This window comes from Dendropsophus ebraccatus, chromosome 2, assembly GCF_027789765.1.
Source record: "Dendropsophus ebraccatus isolate aDenEbr1 chromosome 2, aDenEbr1.pat, whole genome shotgun sequence".
Lineage (NCBI taxonomy): Eukaryota > Metazoa > Chordata > Amphibia > Anura > Hylidae > Dendropsophus > Dendropsophus ebraccatus.
In genome coordinates this window covers 174999142-175026660 of record NC_091455.1, presented here as the reverse complement: position 1 = coordinate 175026660, position 27519 = coordinate 174999142, and the positions used below count along the sequence as shown (strand labels likewise).

Here is a 27519-nt window from a genome sequence, read left to right as displayed (position 1 = left end):
GGGAAATCCGCTCCATCAAGAACCATCCACACAGCAAGCATGGAGACTAGTCCCTAAAGTTGCTTAAAGGGGTTATCCAGTGCTATAAAAACATGGCCACTTTTGCACCACTCTTGTCTCCAGATTGGGTGGGGTTTGAAACTCAGTTCTATTGAAGTAAATGGAGCTTAATTGCAAACCGCACCTGAACTGGAGACAACAGTAGGGGGAAAAGTGGCCATATTTTTGTAGCACTGGATAACCCCTTGGGATTATGATTTTTCGTCTTAAAAGGGAGACCTGTAGGCAGACCAAAACGATGATACCATCATTAAATAGCTTAGGGAAGCGTGCATGCTCGACCACTGTTCCATTCACTATCTATGGGCCACACATAGCAAAGTCCAGCAGTCAGCAATATTCAGATATCCCATACAGAAAAAAAGTACTGCTGATCCATTTAATCGGGGACAACTGACCTCCAGTCTCAATCAGAAGGGGTCTGAGCAGCTGGCCCCCAATCCATCAGCTAGTTATCTCCTTTCCCCTGTATAATTTACTCTTGGGATAACCAAAGAAAATTACCTAGAATAGTTGATCTGCTTTAAATTCTTAGGTCACTGATGAGGTGTATTCATTAAAGAATGGAAGAGATCAAAAAAGGTTAAAGTGTACCTGTCAGCACGGCCGCTGCTGGATCAGCTGAGATTTCCCCTGTTCATCCAGAAGTTCAGGTCTACATGGATATGAACACACTATGAGAAAATAATGCATGTTACCCCTATTGGATCAGAATTACTGAATTACTGTACGTGTTACAGTCTCATTGTGTGTTCGTATCCACGAAGACCTGAACTTCTGGACGAAGAGAGGAAATCAACACTGATCTGGCAGCAGCTGTGCTGACAGGTACACTTTAAGGCCACGTTCACTCAATGTATTTTTTCACAAACTAACAGCCGGTGTTGCAGGATTGCAATAAGGCTGCCATTTAGTGAAAAATCAAATGGCATTGTGTTCTATGGAATCCCGGCCGGAGTATATACACTCCGGCTGGGATTCCATGCGGCCGCACTCAAGACTGAAAAGTCAGTTGACGAAATTGACAGTGCAGGCAATGTAAAAAGCGGCTCTGGCCGCACTTTACATTGTCTGCAATGGTTAGTTAAAACGCGGGCACACCTGAATGTGCCTGCATTACAATTCAAAAGAAATAAAGTTCATCTGGCTGGTACTGCAGTACCAGCCGGGTGGAACTTCACAGACAGCGGCCGTTCTGTGACACGGCTGTGTCACAGAATGGCCGCTGTCTTACAAAGTGTGAACCTGGCCTAATACAGTAACAGCCATAGAGTCCTACATAGCTGAAGATGTGCACACCATCTCATTTCTGAATGCAACATGTTAGGGTTTATCTAGTCAGTATTCATTTATAGTGACAAGTTCATTTTTCACAGTAAAACGTCTGTGCGCTCAAGACAATATACATCTCAGCAGTCATAATAAACAGAATGGCGGAAAACAAAGGTCACATTTAACACTGTTCTCATTTTCTTCTGTTTTAGCTGGACATTTGTCTATTGCTAGCGTATTAATTACCACTATTTTCCAGTGCATAAAAACCCTCGCCACTCGGAAATGAAAGGACAAATAACATGGCATGGCAAGCGACAAAGAAGAGCTGTTTGTTCTTGTTCTGTCAGCTACGAAGAGGTGAGAGATCATCATGGAAGCCTTGTTATACCGCAGATCTTCGTTCCCGCGCACCCAGTCATTCAATCAAATTAACATTTTTTCATGGTTTATGGCAGATGACAAATTACATATGTAGCACATGGTAACTGCAGTTGCTTTCAAAAGGGCAGAATGTTGTTTAATCCAAACATATGCATGAAATTATTTTTAGACTCAAGAAAGCCGCCAGATTGGTTCCGAAATGGTATACGTTTAAACGGCTCACCTTAAAGATGAAAGGCAATGTGCCATCAGAAAACTGACAAATATTAAAAAATCAAGTTTTTATGTTAAATATGTTTAAGAATTTTTCGTGATGTTATTTTCCACTATGTATAATAGTAGGCCAACACTTTCTGTTCTGTAAACACCACTTTTCAGCAATCTCCCCCTTAAATCACAAACAGGAGTACAGTGATACCAGTCTATAGATAAGGTTCCATTAATAACAGCTGAAGCTCAGAGCCCAAAATACTTAGGCTGTCACGATAAACATAAACATACACCTACAATCAAAAAAATAAAATGTTTCAGCATCTGTCTCTAGTCATCTGTCATTTCCAGCACACATGCCAAACTCTGCTATAGACCCCCCTTGGCTTAATATAGGACAAAAGGGTATACTTTTGGCCAAAGACATGATATGGTGGGACCATGACCTAAAGATATTTATTTTATTGAGTTGTCACATGAAGACAATTAATCAATCAAATCACTTAACGTATGCCTAATTTGTGCCATAGGATGTCACAGAGCAGAGAGACGCTCACAAACACAGACTTCAGTGGACTACCCCATCCATGTAGAACATAGTTAACCCCTAATTTGAACAACCAGAACAAAATGATACAATATGGTCCCTTCATCCTGGACCTGTGATCAGGCTTCTGTCTCTTAAAGGGTTGTTTCATGAAGAAAACTCCTATTAAGACACAGGAAGTGTTGTACTTTTTCTAGGCTCCAGTTTGGGATATACATACAGTATAGGCTTGCCATAAACTTTTATTCACACTCATCATGAAAGAAAAAAAAAAAAATAGCTTATTTACAATTATCCCCAAACGTATTAGCCATTCCCTCAATTATTCCTGGTCTGTAATAGTTGTGACTTCATCAAATTACAATTTTCCATTAGGCTATTCCCAAAATGCGGATGTACCTAAATGGATCAGCACTGGTCTATTCCCAAGCACCGTCCCAGCATAAAGCACTGGAGGCGACCCCGACGGCCCCCAGTGTGGCAAAACTCCATTAGAATCAATGGAGCTGCATTACAGAAGGGGGCTCATCACACTGGGGGCCGACGGGCCCGCCTCCAGTGCTTCATGTCGGGCCGGTGCTCGAGAATAGACAAGCAATGTGCGCAGGACCCGCCATGGGCATCCCCACACCGGCACTGGTCTGTTGATGTAAAAAACCCAAAGCGATGTACCTAGTGGTAAATTCGCTTTAAAAATTCTTAACATGGCAACTATAGCTCTTTGTTATGCAGAAGAGTCACCTTTTTGGGCCTCAGGGCCTGGGTGTAACAGTTACCTGTAAACCCCCTAGAGCTAAGCAATGAAAATATTTGTACGCACATGCTATGATGAGACAGATGCAACAGCATAAGGAGATCATGGCACCCATCTTGTTCACAGAAATAAAGAGACATGTTGCATACAAAGCACGGGATCCTGATACACTAAACAAGGCGCAATAATGACAAATCCTCATAGAGAAACACTGCTTAATTGCTACATTAAGGAGACTATTTTCATCAGCTGGGCTCCGGCACAGATGTCGATCAGCGTGCTAGCTGTTCTGCAACTATTAATGGGTGGCTTGCAACACTAAGACTGTAAGTTAATGAAAGGTGAAGTCATTTCCTCCCACTAGATCCATTCTTCCTCACAATTCCCTGTAAATTGCTTCTCCCTCCCCTTCATTAAATGCAGGAGCAGTAACGCCGGGGTCGCGCGGTCTCTCCCACACACATGCAGTAGGTAAGCAGCAAGAACGCTGAACGTACATGTGATACTCAATTTATCATGACAAATCCAGAGCTCCTTATCGTTACATTAAATAGAGTGACGCCGTGATAAACTGTACTCAAAGATTTCAATTAGAAATCATTAACTAAGCTGGAGCAGCCAGGCTCCCTGTACTGGAGATAGCAGGGGCTCAAACAAGGGCACAATTGGGCCTTTATTGCTCAACCACTGGCGTAATGAGCCAATTTGTCAATCCTTACAAGTATTCTCCACTGCATGTTATGTTCAGGAACAAAGTCAAGATATTTATTAATGATATCCCTATTTCAGAACATAAGAGTCACTTAGGTCCATGTCACAATGTCAGATTAAGAGACCTTTAACATTTGGACTCAACTTGGAAGGTAATTTATATCACATATAAAAGTTGTTGAAGTCATGGAGGATTTTAAGGTTGATAACTGTTAAAAGGTAAGCTCCTGTATACAACCGCTCAGTTTTTTCTGAAGTTTTTTTATAGATTTATTTAAGTTCACGTTTTCTACATATTTCTACTAAAACAGTGGAACCAACTCAATGAAAAGGCTTAAAAAGACTCTTATGCATTTTGTACCCACTCCTGGTTTTGGTGAAAATTTTGACCAAAATGAGACTCAGAATTTTTTTTTCTTTTAAATAAACTGCTGTCAGAAAGTTATATAGATTAGTTATTTACTTCTATTCGTGCTATCAGCTGCTGTATGTCCTGCAAGAAGTGGTGTATTCTTTCCAGTCTGGCACAGCGCTCTCTGCTGCCACCACTGTCCATGCCAGGTACTGTCCAGGGCAGTTGTAAATCCCCATAGAAAACCTCCTCTGCTCTGGACATTTTCTGACATGGACAGAGGTGGCAGCAAAGAGCACTGTCTAACTGGAAAGAATATACCACTTCCTGCAGGACATACAGCAGTTAATAGGTACTGAAAGTCTGTAGATTTTAAATAGAACAGATCTGTATAACTTCCTAAAAACAGTTGATTTGAAAGAAAGAAAATATCACCAGGGTACCCCTTTAAAGGGGTTGTCTCAACTTGAAAAATTATCCCACAGTCACATGATAGGGAGTAACCATCCGATCACAGCAATCAAAGCCCCTATGACCCCAAGAACAGACACCCAAGGCTTCTGTCAGAATGATAGGTGCAGGATGGCAAAGCTACCACTTTATTTATTTTCTATAAAAGCTGCCGGAGATTTATTCTGTATGCAGATTCCATACAGAATGAATAGAGCAATGACATACATTTCAGCAATCACACCCCAGTGATCAGATAGTTATCCCCTATCCCGGAACTTTGCAAGTTGCAACCCTTAAAGAATAGGTGTCATTTGAAAAAAAAAAAAAAAGGTTACATGTCACAGAGACATGAACAAAAGTGTTTTCAACAGCATCTTGCCAAAGTCCAAAGATGGCTCCTCAGTAGAAAACCCAATGGGTCGAAACCTTTGCTTTGTATTCGGTGATAAAATAAAGCCTTGATATTATTTTTCACCTAACTGGATGCTGTCGTCCCTTGTTTATTATAGAGACATGTCAAATGTTTTGACTGGTCGGGTCTGAGTGTTCCAATCCTGACCAATCAGGAGAACTAGCCGGGAGAAGCCCACACGCAAAACCTTCTACCCGAGCTCTGTGTTATGTTACCTGGATGGACATGTAATGTAAGTTTATGGGACTGTACAGGTCGGACAGACACAGGGCAGGGAGAGGAACACATGGTAGCACAGACTTCTCCTTGTTTTCCATATTGGTCGTGGTCTAAACACTCAGACCGTGACTGATCAAAACTTTTGACATGTTAAAAGTTTTTTCTAAGAACAGGTTCTCATTTTTTTTATGACTATTATAATCCATTAAAAAGGTTTTCTTAAAAAGACGACCAGTCTTTATAGGTTCTATTAGGGCATATGAATGTCACAGCATGGGGTCCCTAGCTGGAACCCCATGTACGAGCAATAATAATGCTTTACATGGCCATTCATTTGAATGGTCACCATATAATGCTACATGTGGTGTTCAGCTGACCCTTAGCAGTAAGAGAAGCCGCAGCAACCTGCTGTCTTCATAAGATAATTACTTTAACACCAAACATTAAAAAGACATAATTTTACATAAACAGGGCTGATAGATTCACTCAAGCATATAAGAGTAAACTACATTAACATTCGGTAACCCCGGCGGCTGGGGGAATTGTTTCTTTGCAGATCATAGATATGTTCTGTTCCGCATGGACAACCAAGCAAGCAACATCTGATCTGCATAGAAAAGTGAATCTTAACACCTCATGATGGCCCCACAAAGCCCCTACTGCTTGGTACTAGTGCCAGTGTATTATACCGCCAATGTGTCGCTTTACAGAGAATAACTCTAATACATGATTTGGAGCATCACACCATTTTCTTTTATTCTTCTGGATTCGGCATGAAGCTATAAGGCGGCTTTCCAACCTTGTATAGAGATGTAATATAGCGGTGTGTTTGGGTCCTTAGTACAAAAAACTGCTACCGGAATAGAAGTATTGACATATTTGTGCAAAAGGGGGAAATGCATAAGTCAGCAGGTGGAGAAAGCCCGTAAAGGTCTCCTATTCCCTCTAGTCCAGAAACACCTTGAGTAATATACCTTTTAGTGTGTAATACAGAAGTGAACTCTGGGGCACAGGTGTAGATGCAAACGCCAACTTAAAAAGAACATGAAACAAAAAAATATAATAGCAATAACAGGGAGCTCAACGTTTCAGTAAACGCTTTCTCAAGAGTTTGACAATGATTGTCGAAACGCGCCGAGCCACGTTTTACTCCATTAGTAGTTTCTTGCACTTCAGCGCTTTCCTCCATTTTTTCCTCATTACGTTCTCGGTTTATCTGAGACCAGATACAGGTTATGTGGGCCGGACTGATTAGAACAAGTGTGACAATCGGCAACAGGGATGGTGGGAACTGGTAAGGGTAACTAATAGAGATGAGCGAACCTCGAGCATGCTCGAGTCGATCCGAACCCGAACTTTCGGCATTTGATTAGCGGTGGCTGCTGAAGTTGGATAAAGCCCTAAGGCTATGTGGAAATCATGGATATAGTCATTGGCTGTATCCATGTTTTCCAGACAACCTTAGAGCTTTATCCAAGTTCAGCAGCCACCGCTAGTCAAATACAGAACGTTCGGGTTCGGATCGACTCGAACCTGTTTCGCTCATCTCTAGTAACTATTCACTATTGGCCATAACCTTTTCCGACCCCCAATCAACAAGCACACTAATAAAATCACTTAATGGCGGGCGCTCTATTTTTGGCCCAGGATCATATTTTTCTCCCCTTTTTTATAGTCTCCCTCCCATGACTGCCTGGGTGACAGCGATCCAATAAGTGTGAGACAACTACATGGGGAAACGGCTGCCAATACTGACTTTTATCTACAGAAATCGATTAGATGAAAATAACATGAACATTATTCAGGCTATAAAACAGTGGACCCATAAGGACGACTCTGTAGCCTATATATCCTGTTATGTAATGTAAGGAGTGATTGGTCTCAAACATTCCCCCCCAAAAAAGCTAATTTTTGCTGAAGAATTAAATGTCTGTTCAAATTAGAAAACATGAATAACAATACAGAATGTTAATTTTTAAGACCCAAAGGAAAAGCAATGTGTCAGATGAACAACTCAGAAGACAGTGACTGCACAATTGCCTCTTCTAGCGGAGCTGATGAGATACAGTATCATCATGATTCCATCCACTGATAACCTGGGAAGCTTAGTCACCCTGCAGCTCAGTCACCTGCTAAGATCTTAATATATTTACTACAATGAGTCAGTGTTTATCTATTAACATAAGAGGAAAATCATTAACTTTGCTAACAGTCATCAAAATGGTCATAAAATACTTATGTACTTGAGAAAAGCTAAGTACGGTAAGAAGGATTTCATATCCCAAATGAATGTGTTACATAACAACGCTACCAAAATATCCCACACTATTTGAATATTGATCATAATAAATATCCACTGTGTAGTGAACAATAATAATTGATCATAATAAAGTAATATCCACTGTGTAGTGAAGAATATTATAAACATTGTGATACTCACCTCTCACTGATCCCCTTTCAGACGGCTCCTGATCCTTGCTCATAACTGCTTCTTCCTTGTTCTTGGGATGTCCCAATTTCAAAGAAAATGCCCTGCTCAACCACTCACTGAAGTGGTGTCCCAACTCAGAAGTTTCTCTGCAGTCACAGAAACAAGCAGGAATGGTGATAAGTGGGGATTGGGAGCTATCCTAACAGCAGCTGTGGAACATCAAGGGAGGTAAGTATCACTTCTGTTTTATTTTTATAACGCCTTAAGGGTACAAACACACACACACCATATACGCAGCGTATTTACTGCTGTGATACGCAGCAGATTAGATCTAAAAAACTGAACACAGCATCAAGTCTTCACCATCATATCTGCTGCATATACGGTGTGTTTGTACCCTAAGGCTATGTTCACACTACGGAAAAGTAAAACTGTCGTTGCCATCGGCAACAACGGCCGTACTTTGTACGGTGTGGAACACTGCATTGCCTTCTATAAGATCCCGTCCGGAGCATATACACATAGTACACGCTCTGGCCGGGATCCCATGAAAGAAATCCCATCCAAAGAAATGAATTGCGGCAGTAGAAAGACCTGTCAGTCCACACAATGAAGCGAGCGGCTCTGGCCGCTTGCTTCATTGTGTGCTAAGAGAGTTCTGATGCGGGCGCACGCTGATGCGCCCACATCAGAACACTGCGGCCGGGATGATCTTTGCAAAGACCGGCCGCTCCGTGATCTGGTGGGGGTCACGGAACAGCCGTTCTGTTCCAGTGTGTGAACATAGCCTAATATAGAAAAAATTTGGTCTTTTATGTCCTTCAGTACGCAATTTTTTTTCCGTCATTTTGTCCTCAAATTTCAAAGGCCAGTGGGGCAGAACTGCATTACTACAAACATGCCATGAACAGGTGTGGCACAATTTTTAGATAGCGGTAATGTTCTAATACTATGTAGCCCCTTTAAAGTGTCACTTTTATTATAACTTTCAAAATCTAAATCAACAGTAGATGTGAAACGAAGCAAGTCTGCAATTTACATTCATTATTTTTTGTTGGAAAAATGGCACTTCCTGTGTTCTGACTCTTTTTTTTTTTTCAAAGGGTCTAACAACAGGAAGTCCTGTGTTTCCCAGGCCATCTGAGTACTCACAGAGAAGGCAGTCATGTGATTGATGGACACATTGAGATGTGAACATTCTGTACTGGCTGGAATTCCTGTATTTAGACTCTTTTATTGAACCAGCACAAGACAGAAAATCAGGAGACTGGACCTGAATTTCTGGTAAGTTCAGCTTTGTTTTACAGCATGATAACATCAACAAAAATAATGAATGTATATTGCAAGCTTGCTTTACTTCACATCTACTGTTAATTTACATTTTGGAAGTTATAACGACAGTAACACTTTAAGTAAAGCTACATGTAATGTGGTCAAACTGTCTTCTGTTGTCTGACAATTGCCACATCTGTCTCCCTAACACTGGAAAGACCTGATATAAATAGTAAATATAATCTTAACTCTTGACAAACTCAATGATCATGACATTAAACAATCAACCATTCACATCCATTGGATTGTGTGAAGTGTCCTTCAGCCTTAACAGACAAAGTCAACAATGACACATCATGCATAAAGACTTAACTCAAAGATCCATAAGCATCAAGCTCTCCAATATCAGTACTGCGCCTACACTGAGAGCAGACATTGGTAAAATCTATTCTAACACAATATCAAGCAGTCAAGCTCTCCATAATGAAGAAAGCAACTCACACACATATGTTGTTTGTGCCAAGGATTACCATACAATCCACAAGGTGGAGTCTGCCATTATGGGTATTCTGGTACACACGACCTCATACATACAATACAGAAATACAACTAGCAACACTATGGTTGGTAATAAGTAAGAATGGCATGTAAAGTAATCTGTACGATTGTAAGGTCTCTAATGAAAGAAAGGTTGTGTTGGCACAGCCGGTATCTTGGATTTGTCACATTCCACAATGATATGGACTGTTATCAGAACTATAACACCATCCAACTGTGGGAACCAGCACAAGAAGAGATGCAATGAAAAGGACAAACTAGACTAACGTACATAACTAGGGTAGGTGGTGGTGTAAATGAAGATGCCAGGGTATGGAGATCCAAAGAACTTCTAAGGCTTCGACTGGAGCCTCCATCTGTAGATCCACCAGATTTGATGGCAAGAATAGCCCAGCATGCAGCACCCTTCCTCCATCGTAACATTCAACACCACAATGTAACCCAATTGGTTAGACACCATTTGTTTCTGTCATTTGACGGATATGGCACTGCCATTGTTGTTTTTATTATAACAGAAACCCCAGTGTGAACAGAGCCCAAGGATAAAATTTATCAGCCATACAAAAGAGAGCTGTAACATGTCTGCGTACATGAGACCTTCTAGTACAGGGGTGTCAAACTCAGGCCTCCAACTGTTGCAAAACCACAGTAAAGCTAAAGTTTTGACTGTCCAGGCATGGTGGGAATTGTAGATTTGTAACAGCTGGATGGCCCGAGTTTGATGCCCCTGTTCTAGTAGGTCCAGAAAATGGATTTCTCATCTATATTCCAACATCTGATATTGTGGATGAAATCCAGTTTTAATAAGACTACACACTGTGGTTAATACGGTGTAGCTTTTACCGCTCCAGATATGAAATCACGTAAAAGATGGGGGGAAAAAAAGGAAAGGACCTGTCGCAGAAACCTCAGCAGGTGACCAAATACACCTCTGACCCATTGAATAAAACCTGCGGAATACCAAAGTGCGTAAAAACCTAGGGTGCTATTTATATAAGGGATTCTACGCCAGATCCTCGGATATATTACCTAGAAAACCATAAACATGAGCATTTTCATTTACACGTTGAGCATTAGGAGAGTTTGTCGCTAATTTTCTATAAATCTAGGGAAGAAGCGTCTTTAACAACTTTAGGGAAATGAGACTGATGTAATGGGGCTCTCTACGCATTAATCCTTGTTAAGGAGCAATTACACCATCGATATTAAGCCTCACTGAGCACCAACTCTCCACTGGGTGCTATGGGTTTACTGCTAGTCACGAAAGTGCTCTAAATGGCTGGAATTTACTGTAATGCACATACAGTAACCGGATCCTTCCTGGAGAAAGTGTAAATTTTCAATGATTAGCAATATGCAAGATTGCGGTAACAAACTAGTAAGAAATACAGATGGCTTGTATAGCACACTTGCTGTTAAGCTTTTTCTTGCCGGACATTATTTGAAACGCTTAAAGGGGTTATCCAGCACATACATTTTTTTATACGTTGCTGCCCTATTATGAAACATAACAAATATCGTATTCTTACCTCTCCATGCTCCCCTAGTGCCCTCCTACTCTGTGTCCAGGTTCCCCACTAACCGCAGTCCCCAACACTTGCGAGAAAAAACTTGTCTTGGCCAATTAGCCAATTAGTGGCCGTGACGCTCTCCCATTTCAGTCAGTGCCAAGATGAGTCTGCCTCAGAAGTATCTATGGGTACGGTCAGAGGAGGACCCAGAGACCACTTACAGGAGGACACTGGGGGAGTGTGGAGAGGTAAAAATAAAATGTTTATTATGTTTTAAAAAAGGAGAGATACAAAAAAAAATAAAAATAGTGCCGGATAACCCCCTTAGAGGGGTGTTCCATTCATTTTAAACTTTTAATATGTTGCTGCCCAGAGAACATAACAAACAGGCTATTCTTACCTCTCCGCACTCCAATGGCATCTTCGATCCCCCGTTAAACACTTCCGCCTTCAGTCAGCTGAACCCACCATTGGTGGTAGGTTCAGCCATCAGTATAAGGTGTATGGGGACCTCGGATTTTGTTGCTAATTTCAAATACTAGTCTTTTAGAACACAAACATATTCTGCAGCACAATTCAGTGCAGATTTTTGTGCAGATTTTCCACTGCAGTAGTCTGTAGCATATCCACCATGTGTAAACATACCCCATGGGGCAGCCACATGCTATGGAACGGCTCCAGATTTTCCACAATACAAAACACATTTCTGCATATAAAACCACAGCGGTAAATCCGCACAGACACCAACACTTTAAAAAAAAAAAATTGATTTAGCTTATGGCTTACATATATGCAAGCAATGGGCCCTCTTATCCAAGGAAGGAATTTTCCTGCAATGTGAACAGGTATCACTGAAGCCCCATAAGTCATAAAACCAGAAATCGGAATGACGTGTTCATACTGTACAAATGATTAACTCAAGAGAACATCCTATTCATTTCACTAGGGATTTTTCCTTGATAACAAGAAATGTTGAATCAAAGCTAAGCGTATCCCCCACTATTTCCTGAGACGCTTCTAGCGGTTTTTACAGAGGTGACATTAGCATACTGTACCATTGTAGCAGCTTCTCATTTACATAGATCGTCTCCTTTTAATGATCTAAAGCATCAATTCTATGGAAAGCGCGCCAACCAGGAAACGGTCTCTATAATTGGAAATGTTCAACTAACAACTATGTAGCTAATAGAACATAAAGCACCGTCGAACAAAAGTAAGGACATGTGCGCGCTTGTACAAGCCAGGATGCATTCCATTCAGCAGACGAAAACTTCTAGTGTTACCTCTATTGGACAAGTTAAAGCAATGAACATAATACAACAAACAATCTTATTTATCTGTCCCCCCCCCAGCGCTATTTAATGTTAGCAATTTACTGTTAACACGATAAGATCACCAGAACAAGAGCTCCTGTATAAAAGTTCAACGCAGGGTGCCAAGGCAAGCTTTACCAACCCCAACGGGAATATGAGCACGTTCATATGTATCAGTAGAGGTCTAATAAGATGACCAATATGGCCACTTTTACGGGTGAGCCAGGCAATTTGTTGCACTCCATAGTTTGGGTGGTTATATCCTTGTCATAATGGTGGAAAACAGTCCATATAACCTGTATTTTATTTATACAAATTGCATCTTATTCTAGACTTAGGTGCCCGGTGGGCAGTCCTAATCAGTGATTAGCTGTCTCTGCATACATGCTGATACATGAAAGGCTGTCAATCATTGAGTGGGACCACCCACTGGACTCTCTATCAATAAGTTACAAGTTATACTGATGCTTGTAAAACCTGAAAAAATTATAATATATTATTCATTTCTTTGTTATACTACAGATAAACCAACATGGCTGCCCAGCTCTCCAACAACCCTGAATGTCAATTCTGTTAGTTACACAATGTTTCTTTCTCCTTTAAGTAGCCAGATTTGCCACATGCCACCACTGTGGGAGCCGCCATGACAGCTTAGTTTATGACCGCCTTTCAAATCATTTAGTGAAGAGTCAGACAGCAGGACTGAAGATTTATAGGACTAATAAAGTTTGACCGAAAGGTCAAGTGTCACATGATCTCGTACTGGATAAGGCTGGGTTCACACTGCGTTTTTGCAATCAATTATAAAAAAAAATAAAAATAAAAAAAAACGATCAAAACACATGTTTTCATCCTCTTTTTTTATAATGGGAGACAATGGAAAAACGGATCAAAACAGGTGCATACAATTGCCTTCGTTCTTTTATTAATCTAGGTTTTTTTTCCCCATAAAACGAATTAAAAAGAAAAACGGATTGCAAAAATGCAGTGTGAAGCCAGCCTAATAGTAAATGTTCGGGGTAGCAAAATATATAAAATAAATCATTCCATGTATGCGTTATTCCAATTATCAGCTTATTACTACAGATCAAACCTGTCCCTCTAATACCCAATAACATGACTACTTTAGGTACTAATGTATAACAGACTTACCAGGTATCCGCACTACGGACTCGGCTCACAGCAGCAGAACACAACCACATAAAATCATTTCATGCTTGTAATAAAATAACGCTCACATACATACACTCCAGTGTCTCCAGCATCACTAATAATAGAAAACATTCCAGCAAGACAAAAGCATGACCATCCCAGGACCTAGAAACCAGATGTACAGGTTAGGCCTGATGGAGTTACTCAGTTTATATGGGTGTGCAAATAGGGGAAAAAAAAAAAGAAGGTATAAATACTATGACTATATTATTGTAATGAGCACATTTTAGACTAATATCTTCTAAAAAAAAACAAAAAAAAAACCCTCCATGTCGCACATGATACGCAGAGATGATCATTAATATTAATCAGATTCAGGAATGGCAACCTCTTAGAATTGGTAATGGTGGCCACACAGTCTTCCTGATTTTTAATTTTTATTTTGCATTGATCTTTAATTAGGTTATGCTCACACAGACGACTTACTTATTTAAAAAGCGTAGCTGTCCCTTTAATTTTTTTTTTTTTTTGACATGTTAATAATCTTGATAATCTTAATCTTGGAGCGTTCAGACCCCAACCAATCTCTAGGATGAGCAGAAAGAAATAAGTAAATTAGAAAATCTGTCTTGTTTCCATGGCTGGTAGAGAACGCGCTTAGGCTATATTTACAAGTCCAAAAATCTGTCAGCAATTGCGGACAGTACAGTACCTCATGCGTCCGTAGTGGTCCCGAATTTGTGGACAACTACATTATAGACAGTGACCAGTTTCATAATTGGGTGACCGCACTACGACAGGTCCTATTTTTTACGGATTACAGCCTATTTACGGATGCGCTAAAATCGTGGATGTGTGAATAAGCACATAAAAAACTATGGGTCTTAAACTGGTTGTTTAAAGCTTTTGAAATGTCTCTCATGTCAAAAGCTTTTTAAGGATATGTCCACACAACTTGCAAATTGCAACACCGGCCGTGATTAATTGAAAATTTACATTGCACTGAAGTCAATGGAATCCCAGCCTGACTGTATACACATAGTATACACTCTGGCCGGGAATCCAAGTGGCCGTACATCGACATGTCAGTTCAATGAATAGTGGCCGCACAACAATGACAATTCACACAATGTAGAGTGCGGTTCCAGATGCACTTTACATTGTTGGCTATGGGTAATTGGGACGCGGGCACACAGGAATGCGCAGTCATCCGAATTCTAAAAGAAATGAAATTCATTCGTTTGGTACTGCAGTACCGGCCGGGATGAACCTCACTGACACTGGCTGTTCGGTGACACGGCCGTGTCACAGAACGGCCAGTGTCATACGCTGGGTGAACCCAGCCTAAAGGGACAATGCTCAATTAAGTAAAATAGAAAAATGTACATCTTCTTATAGCCTGTTTGATAGTGTGGAGCTCCAGTCACAGATCTGCTGGGTGCTACTAGAAGCAGTCAACCTACATTTAGTCAAATGCATCCTCGATATCTTATCTAAGCTCCGGAAATACGATGGGATAAATGGCGTTCAACTGGAAACAATTCACGAAAGCAAACATTGATTCACCAGGGAATGCTGGGAGATTTCAGCTATGTGTTATCAACGTATTTGTAATGTTACTCAACTCTCTAACGCAGATTATATCTATATGTAGGATATACATTTCCATTTAAAAGGTGGCCATACACTTTATTATGTATATGAAATGAGAGTGTATTCATAACAAACCTCAAGGCCCCACTAACATGGTCCAACCCTATGTTTGAGTTTGTTGGGGCAACAAGTCACATGTGTAAAACTTCCTTGATGGTTTCTTCCAATCACATGACTCAAAAACCCCAAAATAGTCTGTCCTGGAAAAGCTTTTGAATACATATTGCAGTGTCATTCCTCTAGATCATGACTAACCCTGGCGATGACTGGTTGGTAACAAAGTTTCCTGACAGCCAAAAAGTTCCAGACAAAACATGTAAGCCTTGTATATGATGGAATTATATTCACCAACAGCATTTATGGCACTGTATCTAGGCCTTTGTCAATGGTGATATATATATATATATATATATATATACATACACATACATACATACATACACACACACACACACAGTGGTGCCTAGGATTACGAGCACAATTTGTTCCGGGACTGTGCTTGTAATTTTAATCCACTCTTAAACCAAAGCAAATTTTCCCATAAGAAATCATTTAAATGCAGATAATCTGTTCCACACCCCAAAAAATGATTATATATTCTGAATAACAAGTAAAACATTAAACATTCATTTATAAACAGCTGAATATGTAATATTATCAGTTACTGTACAGTATAGCAATCAGCATGTGGTGTATAATATATAGTAAGTGCATAAACCTAAAAAACAGCAGTAGTTTGTAGATACAGGATGGAACTGCAGATCCCCATAATGCAGTAGCGTAGTACAACATGCTAGAATAGAGAAGCAGGGCTGCTGTCAGACGTCTGTGTGGTCACATGACACCAATGGGGAAGGGGTGTGTGTTCAGCATGGACCAATCAGGACTGACAGACTGCAGGGAGCATGAAGGAATGAGCAGGACATATGTGGGCACATACATGCAGCACTCTCTGTCCGGAGAGAGGGGTTACAGCTATGGAGAGATTACCTCCACAGTCCTGTCCCCTGATGTGAGCCCCAGCCTGAAGTGGATCTGCTATGATTTGGTAGGTGAGGGAGACTTCCTGGGTCAGAGTGCAGGGCTGTAGACCTCGCTATGCAGACCATGGCCCTCCCCAACTCGCCCTCTCACCCAGTACAGGGAGCTCTTATAACCAATCTACTGTATAACCCCTTCAATTACAAAAGTATCATAGGCCAGAGCCAGCTGAGTTTCATGTAGGATGTGTCCATTGTAGGATTCAGTCCGATATGTACTTATTAGAGGGCTGCAGAAATCATTCAGTGCAGAATTTCCATGCAGAATCCATGAAAAAAGTAACATGCTGCTTATTAATTTTTCTTATAACAAAGCCAAAAAAAGTGGACTTCTTGTTTCATATTTTAAGAATAATATATATATATATATATATATATATATATATATATATAAAAACACGTGCATTAAAGGAGAACTCTGTCAAAAACATTTATTAAAGTATTGTATTGCCACCCAAAAGTTATACAAATCCCCAATATACACTTATTACGGGAAATGCTTATAAAGTGCTTTTTTCCCTGCACTTACTACTGCATCAAGGCTTTTTGTGCATTTCCTGACAGCTTCCACAGACAGCCTGCATCACTGTCCGGAAGCTGACAGCTGCAGCCCCGCGATGCCCGAACTTCTCTCCTGCTCGGTGATAACGTCACATGTACGCTGCCAAGCAGGAGAGAAATCCAGGACCGCAGGGATGCAGCTGTCAGCTTCCGGCTATCTGTGGAAGCTGTCCAGAAGCTAACCCGGACCTCGGCCCGAAGCTGCATTGGGGGGCGGGGACCTGCCCAGCCTGCCTCTGCTCCCCCTGCCCTCCGGCTGCCCACTGGCCGCACCGTGTTTCCCCCACTGCCCCCCAGCTTCTCACCTGCCAGCCAGCCTCTCCTCCTGCACCCCCCAGCCTCTCCCCCTGCCTCTAAAATATACGTAATCTGCAAATCTGTATATTTTTCTGGTACCAGCTGATTTGAAGAAAAAAAAAATAAAAATAAATAAATATATCTATATACACACAAACCCCACAAAGTCAAGGAGGTGGCTCTCCACTGGAGTCTCCCTGCCTTGTCTTGTTTGATTAACAGGTCTCTCCTTATGCACAAATAGGAAGATACCTGTCAAATCAAGTGGTGGGACAGGTAAGAGGTCAGTGGAGGGCCACCTTCTTGACTTTATACCAAATTCCCAGCTTGGCTTTTCATTCAAGCGACTCTGTACCCACAATCTGTAACCCCCCCCCAAACCATTTGGACCATCAGATAGCTGCTTTTAATCCATGATCGGTCCGTTCGGCAGGTGATGCAGTTATTGTCCTAAAAAAAAGAACCTTTAAACTTGCAGCCCCGTGCCAAATGACCGTGGCTTGGAGTATCTGTGCCCTAACTTTGCACAACCCCTTCCTCCCTCCTCCCCACCCTCTTCATCATTAGGAATGCCACTGGCAGGATTTTTTTCTACTCCTCTGCAGTGAACACAGCCCACATGCCATCCTCACACAGCTGATGAATAGGAGAAAATCTGCCTGGAGCATTCCTAATGATGAGGAGGGCGGGGAGGAGGTCCAGAGAGGTTGTGCCAGCCTAATGCATACACAATATAGGCCACAGCCATTTGGCACAGGGCTGCCAGTTTATAAAATACTTTTTAGGACAATAACTGCATCCCCTGCCGAACGGACCCCAGGACAGATCTTGGATGAAAAGCAGCTATCCGAAGGTACAAGTGGTTTGGGGGGGGGGGTCAGATTGTGGGTACAGAGTCGCTTTAAAGCTATGACTCTTAGCTGTAAATCTTAGTTCACAGTAATAAGGAAGATGGGCTATTTTCCACCTAAAAGGTTCCCTTTAACATTTACAAGAATAAGTTATGTAAGAATAGAATACTTGTGTAACTGCAGCTATACCCTGTCTGCAAATCTTAACATCACAGGTAAGTGACCTGAAAACCAAAATGCAATTTAATGAGCTAACTATATTTGTTGAATGAGAAGAGGTTCACTGAACACATCCAGAAAATAAGTGGCGCACCGGGTAACGTAATCCATTAAATACCACAAGCATTCATGCCTGAGTGGTCCCCTAGAATTATGGGATGGGACCATGCATTCTAATGGGGATGTCGACAACAAGCTCAACTTTAACACAAAGGCTGGGCTATAAATATCAGTTTGTTCCATAAAGTGTCTGTTTCATAAGTTACTTCCCCAAGTTACAGAAGAAATAAAAATACGGAAAGTAGTTTTATACTATACATGATGTCTACGACTTATATACTGTACAATGAGCAGGGCGTCCACTGCAGACTTCACAGGCACTAAAGACGTTCCAAACTGAGCCCTGGTGGCAATCACTACATGTCCTTCTAGTATTGTAGACAGGCACAGGCCTCGTTGTGGATGGCAACAACCAGTGATGCCCCATTTCACTAATGTTGGCATCAGTAGGCACGGATGGTATCTACTTCTCGGACACCATTAATTTTAAAGAGTCTATTGGTAAAAGTTGATACAGGTGTTGCCAGAGTTTAGAATAATTATTTTTTTCCCAAGAAAACAGTGCCACTCTTGTCTGTGGACAGTGTCTGGTATTGCAGCTCAGTCACTATAGGAGCTGCAATACCAAACACAACCTAGAGAGTGGCGCTGTGGACATTAGACCCTTTTTACTATACAATTTTGCAAAGGCCAATCCTTTCATTTAAAAGAATTGTCTAAGTAAATTTTTTTTATACTGTACGTAAAAGTGCTTAGGGAAGGAGACAAAGTAAAACGTACCTACTGCGGATCCCCTACCAGGGCTCGGAGCTTACTATCCCGACACATAGGAAATGCCTGCTCAGCCAATCACAGGCAGAGGTGGGCTGTCACTGCTTCAGCAATCATTTCCTATGTGTTGGGATAAAATATAGGAAACTACAGGAACAGCACCATCTGCAAGATTTATTCTATTTTATGTTCTCTCACCCTGAGCGATTTCACAAAGACTACCCCTTAAAAGGTTAAGGCCAGGTTCACACTACGTGAAACACCAGTCGGGTCACAGAACGACCAATGTCAGTGAAGATCATCTCGGCCGGTGATGATATTCATTTGTGCTGAATTAAGATGCCCAGCGAAAAACTCTCTCTTTCAAATCAACTGGTGTCAGAAAGTTATACAGATTTGTAATTTACTTCTATTAAAAAATCTTAAGTCTTCCCATACTTATCAGCTGCTGTATGTCCTGCTGGAAATGTGGTTTTATTTTTAGTCTGACACAGTGCTCTTTTCTGACATCTCTGGCTGAGACAGGAACTGTCCAGAGAAGAAAAGGTTTTCTATGGGGATTCATAGAAAACCGAGACTGTCTCGGCCAGAGATGTGAGAGCACTGTGTCAGACTAAAAATAAAACAACATTTCCTGCAGGACATACAGCAGCTAATAAGTTTTGGAAGACTTGAGATTTTTTAATAGAAGTAAAATAATAATCTATATAAATTTTTGATATCAGTTGAGTTGATTTTCGCTGGATAACTCTTAATTACGGACGTTGTTGCAAATATACAAAAGTTATGTTGTGTGAACATAGCCTTATACTGTATATAACAGAGTACAATACACTACAGTATGTTTGCCGCCTTAGGACTATAGTGACTAAGGTGATACTGCCCCTTTAAGAAAGTATAATACAGGCCTGGAATTCTCTGCAGCCCATCCAGTCTACGCATCTAGTCCCCAGTGTATTCCTATGTCATTTCTGCATCAACTTTTTATGTGAAAATCTGAGAAATGGTCCCGTTCATTAGCTGATGTGATAAAAAGCTTTTTCTGCTCTAATTACCGCTCTGCCTGCAGATTCCTGCCTGGCACAAAGTGGCAGCGGCCCCCGTAGCAGCATACAATCAGCACATCCCCTGCTCCCCAGACGCACTCATCTCTACAAGAAAATCTTCAAGTCCTGGATTACTCATCTGCAAAATTTATGAATCAGACACCATTTTCCCCTCTTGCCATAAGAGTACAGTGCCCGCCTAGAAACAACTAAAATCCTGCTGACTTCCTTCCCATGGAGATAACAGATCACATGGTAACACTCTCAGCTGAATGAAGGATTTACTGACACAACTAGGCTTAATATTACATTACGTGGGTAAGAAAACAAACAATCTGCACCAGAGAAGCTCTCCGCTGCTTTCAGGACGATCAATAGCATTGTTCTTTTTATGGCTCATCAGATGAGAAAGCCTGACCTGAGTACCATGAGCACAATATTCCCCGGGGTGGCATACCAGCTCTAAAATCCTTTCTTGGAAGCCCAAAATCTAACAGTAAGGCGAGCCAATATTTACTCCCTGGTAATGCCTCACTTAGTGATACGCTGTAAAACAGTAATCTTAAGTATGATGAACTGAATTAGCAAGATTAAAGGGGGACTGCGGGAAAAGAAATGTTCCAATCAACTGGTGTCAGAAAGTTATATAGATTTGTAAATTACTTCTATTGCAAAATCTCAAGTCTTCCCACACTTATCAGCTGCTGTATGTCCTGCAGGAAGTGATGTATTGTGCTCTCTGCTGCCACCTCTGCCCGTGTCAGGAACTGCCCAAGGCAGTAGCAAATATAAAACCTTTCTAGCTCTGGACAGTTCCTGAGACAGACAGAGGTGGCAGCAGAGAGACTGAAGAGAATACACCTAAAGGGAATACAGCAGCTGATACAGAGGTAGATTCTATACAAAGAATTCTTCTGCAGTAAGGGGGTGGATGGGGAGAGAAGCACTCAGCTGAGCACTTGTCCCCTTTTGTTTTTTTGCAGTTAGTGGGAGTCTTAGCACCCATATCGCAACAAATCAAAATGTTTGATATCATTTTTTTTTTAAATGATAGTAATATATACTTCCTGTGGTACCCTGCCATGCCAGCTGGTATGGTGGTGTGGTAGCGGAGTGGGTCTAGGGTCACTAGGGCACTTGTCACAGTAGCCTGGAGTGGTATTGGACCCACCCCGGACAGTTGGCATGGCAACAACACATTAAAAAAGGGTAACCCAAGTGTACAGGTGTGTGTAGGTGCAGGTGCGCAAGGAGGAAGCCAGAGTCTAGTGCGTTGGCAAAAATAGAACAGTTGACTGGAGGTAACCGTAGTGCAATACAAGTAAACAGAGATCTGGATACAGTCCAGTGCAATACAATAGTTACAGTTGATAATAACTTACAGTAGAGGTAGAGAGTCAGTGCTTGTAGTAGTAGGTGCTTTACAGTAGAGAGAAAAGAAGAGTTGCCAGAGGGGCCCTGCCCAATGTAGTAATGTGCTCTGCCGGAACAGTTTGAGCGGAAAAGAGTTGAAAGAGACTACTCGTACTCACGGATCACTTGTTAGTCCTTGACATCCTTTTTACAGACTACCCATTCTAGGAGGGTAGTACGAGCCCCAGTCTGTGGTTATCGGGGTGAAGGAGACTCCTGGGGTTTCCCAGTTGTCCTGCACTGCACAGTGGGATACATAGAAATTCCGTAGCCTTGTCCCACTGAGTCAGTTTTTATAGCTTCTGCGGTAACTGCCCTGCACGTTTCAGAGAGGTTCCTGGCATGAGAAAGGTGAATCTCTCCCCTGGTGGAAGCTTAGAACTGCATAGTTGTGTGAAGGCTCACTAAAGGAACACTGTGGCTGAGCTGTTTCTCACACATTCACTCACTCTGAGGACCAGGCTGAAGACTCCTCACTTCCTCCCGACAAGAACTAACTCCCCCTTCAGGGTCTAACTAAACCCTCTTGTTAGCGGTGGGGGCTTTGTGTGTATGTGGAGAAAGAGAACATAGGATAGGAACAGAGAGAGACAAGCACCTGCAGCCGATACTCTTCACATACACAATACCCATAGCAAATACAAGTAGTGACACCTAGTGGGGAAAACACAATAACACACCATCTCCCACCTGTGTGAACCTGAGGGAGTTACTTGCTCAGGTGCAACAGACAGCACCCTGTGCTGGGACACTACTAATGCTTTAAGCCTCAGCTAAGGAAGTATACATCATGAATACCTGTGTTTCTGCTGTAAAATTGTAAAGGAAAATGAACTATTATACAGAATGCTCCCTATGATATAAACACGGAAAACATAGTGTGAAAGCATTATAACTCTTTTGCATTACCCCTAGAGATGAGCGCAACTCGAGCATGTGCCAGTCCGATCATTTGCCATTTGAATACCAGTGGCTGAAGAACCATGTCGCTTATTATTAGCCACACCAATAGACAATTCCAGCCTGCAATACACTGCTGTTTGCTCCAAGAGCCAGGAGGGGCGCTCTATTTTCAAGTCATCACTTGTACCCTAATCAGAGAGGAATTTTATACTAGAGGTTTCCTGCGCAGATTATTGCTAAACTGAGACACAGTGCTGTATTGCTTTATACTGCAATAGAGGTTACTCTTATGCTGCGTTTACATGGAACGATTATCGCTCAAATTCTCGCATAAACGATCGCATTTGAGCGATAATCGTACCGTGTAAACACAGCAAACGATCAAGCGATGAGCGAGAAATCGTTCATTTTGATCTTTCAACATGTTCTTAAATCGTCGTTCGCTGAAAATTCGCAGATCGCTTGGTGTAAACAGTCTTTCACCGATTTACCCTATGTAAAAGATGGGCTTAAGCGATCTTAAAAACGATCGCGATAACGATTTTTCTTACGAATTTTCTAGCAATTCATTCGTCTAAACGAATCCGTCAAATCGCTGCTTCAAAATCGGTAAACGATCGATTAGGCGAATTATCGCTCCGTGTAAACGCAGCATTAGTAGATGCAATAACACTTTTATTAGAACTTAGGACCCCTGCTGATCCTACCATAAAGACAAATGTCAGTACTTGCAATGCACTTTGCAGCGCTAAACAGATATAATATGGAGGATTATTTTCTCCCAAAAGCAGCTTCAGTTTACAGAATAATTCTCCTTCCTCTTCAAGTCTACATGATAGAACACTGAGACACTTAAGTAATCAGGTCAGCGGCTGAACAATCTCAAAAAGTGATAACCACTCTACTGAGACAAGTCCGCCAGAACAGTGACACATATTAGGGGGACATTTGTGACAATGAACTCAAGATCTCATCCTTCTACACGGAACTAATCTTCAAGTTATTATAAATAATGTCTTTCCAATTATATTACCGCACAGTGTCTCTAAAAGGGTAGCTACCCTGGCAAACTCAACAAAAAGCTCTAAAAATCTTTTATTGTGAGCGACTGATGGACAAGTGAACCAATCCCAGGGTTCATGGGATGTTCTAGTTAATTGCTGAATAGAAAGCAACACTTGCAGCTAATATAATCTGGTAGCCTTTGGCGCCGTTCTTGAAACAAGGGAGCCACAATACTGAAACAGTTGTCCAGTTTAGGAGATTGTCTCCCTTCACAGTGTTTATATCTGTATAAAATTGTAAAATAAAAAAATAAATTATAAAAAAAAAGAAAACAAATTTTCATGTACTCTCTTAGGTAATTATGAGTTAACAGAGGGAGTCCCCCTTCAAGACCCTAACCCCTTGACTAGAGTGAAGAAAGGGAACAGCAAGGGAGCCACATAAGTGAATGGCGAGGCATTTTTTTCTGATAAGATATATTGCAAGGATTGTTAAAATTCGCTTTCACTATTATTTTATGCAAACATTTTTGAAGCTAAAGTGACCATTTAAAGGGAGTCAGTTGCGATTTAGGTTCCAAACAGCTGACCCTGTTAGACAGCTGTTAGGACAAGGAGGCATATGGTACCTTTAATATATCCGTCTGTGCTTTTAGAATGAACAAGTTGCTTCTATTCTCCAGGGCAAGGATTTAAAGAGTCTTTTTAAGGATCCTGAAGTGCTGTGGGCTGTAACACCTCCTAATATCTCATCCCATACTTGGCTTCCAGCTGTCAATCTAGAATGAATAGATGAGAAAGCAAGGAAGCATTCCATCTTGCTTAACGTTTGGAGCTTAGAAAAGCCTCTGTGACTCTTTGGACTGAAGAAAAAAAAAAGTATTTTTGTAGGTTCTGGAAGCACAGACAGATATATGAAAGGTATCATGTGTCTCCTTGACCTAACAGCATTACCAGTTTTGAACATGAATTACATCTGACAGATTCACTTTAAGTGCATTTATGCTGCACAAATATTAAAAACAATATGACGGATACATTAGAATGTAATGATTTTTTGGAATGAAATATAAGACCACATTTACACCAGAGCCATTAGCAATAAAAGAACAGTTGACAGTAAAGAACAATGATCTTCCAGCAAACAATACTTATTTTATGTCCTTATTAGCAGCATCAGTAAATGAAGCTAAATGGTTTTATCCTCTAGAATATTAGATCAAATAAACATTACATTTGCAAATTCACCGCAGTTATAGTGCTGAGAGACTCCCACTAGAGTTACAGCCATACACGTTACTAACCACAAGTCACAAGGCCCATGTAAAATATCATTTTAGTAAATGAGCTCGGTGATCACTTAAAGCTACTCTGCACCAACAATCTGACTCCCCCAAACCACTTGTACCTTTGGATAGCTGCTTTTAACCCAAGATCTGTCCTGGGGTCCGTTTGGCAGGTGATGCAGTTATAGTCCTAAAAAAAAACACTTTTAAACCTGAAGCCCGTGCCAAACAGGAGTATCTGTGCCCTAACTTTGCACCACCCCTGTGTCTCTCCTCCCCACCCTCTTCAGCATTAGCAATGCCACTGAAACATTTTTTCCATGCTGAACATTGCACAGGTCCTTTACGATCCAGCCCATGTGCCAGGCTGACACAGGTGGGGAATAGGAGGCAATCTGCCTGGTGCATTCCTAATGATGAAGAGGGCGGGGAGGAGGGACAGAGAGGTTGTGCAAAGTTAGGGCACAGATACTCCCGTTTGGCACAGGCTTCAAGTTTAAAAGTATTTTTTAAGACAATAACTGCATCACCTGCCGAATGGACCCCAGAACAGATCTTGGATTAAAAGCAGCTATCCGGCGGTACTAGTGGTTTGGGGGGGGGATCAGATTGTGGGTACAGAGTCACTTTAAATATATCAGTGAACCAATGCATTAAAGTGAAGCTTCATCTTAACCCTTAGGCGACCCTGGACATACCCGTACATCCAGGACAGCCCACAGGTGTTCAGAGAGGGGCCGCGGGGCTTCTAGTATAAGTGTAAAAGTTTTTTTTTTTTAAAGTTAATAGTAAAAAGCCCCCCCCAATAAAAGTGTGAATCACCCCCTTTTTCCATGTTATAAATAAAAATAAACAAACATGTCTGTTCTCGCAGCGTGCGTAATCGTTCGAACTATTAATTTATCACATTCCTGATCTCGTATGGTAAACTGTGTAAGCGCAAAAAAATCCCAAAAAGCAAAATTGCGCATTTTTGGTTGCATCAAATCCAGAAAAATTGTAATAAAAGCGAGTAAAAAGTCGCATATGCGCAATCAAGGTACAGATAGAAAAAAATTACACCTGACACAGCCCCATAGACCAAAGGATAAAAGCGCTATAAGCCTGGGAATAGGGGGATTTTAAGGAACATATATTTGTTAAAAATGGTTTGAATTTTTTACAGGCCATCACATAATATAAAAGTTATACATGTTATATATCGTTGTAATCGTAGCGACTTTTAGGAACATATATAACAAGTCAGTTTTACCCCAGGGCGAATGGCGTAAAAAAAAAAAAAAAAATACCCTCCAAATAAAAGAAATGCGTTTTTTTTTTTTGTTCAATTTCACCACACATTGAATTTTTTTCTGGTTTCGCAGTGTACTTTATGAAAAATTCATCCAGTCATTGCAAAGTACAATCAGTGGCGCAAAAAATAAGGGCTCATGTGGGTTTCTAAGTGAAAAAATGCAATTGCTATGGCCTTTTAAGCACAAGGAGGAAAAAACGAAAACGCAAAAATTGAAATTGGCCCGCTCCTCTAAGGGTTAAAGGGGTTGTCCAGTGAAAAAATTTTTCTTTCAGAGATGTCAGCAGAGAGCGCTGTGTCAGACTGAAAATAAAACCACATTTCCTGCATGACATACAGCAGCTGATACGTCTGGGAAGACTTGAGATTTTTTTAATTGGAGTAAATTACAAATCTATATAACTTTCTGACACCAGTTGATTTGAAAGAAAAAGATTTTTGCTGGACAATCCCTTTAGGAACTGTAAAGATGGGGTTCTCAGATATACTGACCGCAAAGACTTCGATGTGTGCAATGGGTCCACAGACTTCATGTTAGAATATGCACACTCGCCATGAAAATCTCAGCTCAGAACCCAAAGTGCACATAAAAGCACGTCACAAGTATGTGATGGTCACTTATTAACCCCAGAGAATCTGTTCATAACAATTTAACTCACCGGAATAAAACTAATTGTTTGACTTCACCAGCATCAAAGCAACAACACGAAGACCAGCTGTAGCGGTACACAGAGCAATAATCCTCACGTGCCGTCCCGTCCTGCGACCTGAGGGTAATGACTTCTTTAATTAACCCTGTAAAAACAAAAGTCACATTCTTCACTATGGACCTGGAGTCTACATTACAGTCATTATCACCCATAAAAAGTAATAGCTCATGAGGTGGTTAAACGTGTAGACAATCCTATAAAGTGTATAGAAACAAAACAAAGGTAAATTTTACAAATAAGAATTATTATTTTTTTTTAATTATGTAATGCAAAAAACATGACTGTCACAAACCTGCATGGTGTAAGGGTGGGTCCACACTACGGAATTCTCGCGGATAAACTCAGTGGAATTCCGCTCTGTCCGTGCGCACCACAGCCGCAGACCACACTACCGTATGCGTGCCCGCCATTGTGGACAGAACAACAGACGTGTGAATTAGCCCTTATGGTGCGTTTACACAGAGAGATTTATCTGACAGATTTTTGAAGCCCAAACCAGGAACAGACTATAAAACAGAGAACTGGTCATAAAGGGAAGGCTGGGATTTTTTTCTCTTTTGAAATCAATTCCTGGCTTTGGCTTCCAAAATCTGTCAGATAAATCTGTCCGTGTAAACGCGCCATTAGATGCAACGGTAATGGCGTGGGACAGCCACACAGGTTAAACATATCAGCTGGCGTGTCCGGTTTAAGCAGCATGAAGCCCGGGTGCCGGCTGCAATGTTTAATGCCTTGCATAAAATGTATTCTGTAGCAGTGCCAGTTTAAACAACCCCTTGCTGTGGCTCATACAGCTTGTT

General features: G+C 41.2%; 1 protein-coding gene across 4 annotated transcripts in view; it reads right to left on the bottom strand.

Moving 5' to 3' along the window:
- Window positions 1-27519, bottom strand: part of OSBPL3 (oxysterol binding protein like 3) — a 157032-nt gene that overhangs the window by 92768 nt on the left and 36745 nt on the right. For 2 of the 4 annotated variants that reach the window (XM_069958770.1, XM_069958774.1), the window contains exon 2: window positions 26669-26804. The exons of 1 other annotated variant lie outside the window; for it this stretch is intronic. The gene's annotated coding sequence lies outside the window, so the exon portion shown is untranslated. Of the gene's footprint in view, window positions 1-13611; window positions 13654-26668; window positions 26805-27519 lie in introns of those variants that run through there. One more of the 4 variants, XM_069958772.1, reaches the window with a different exon arrangement.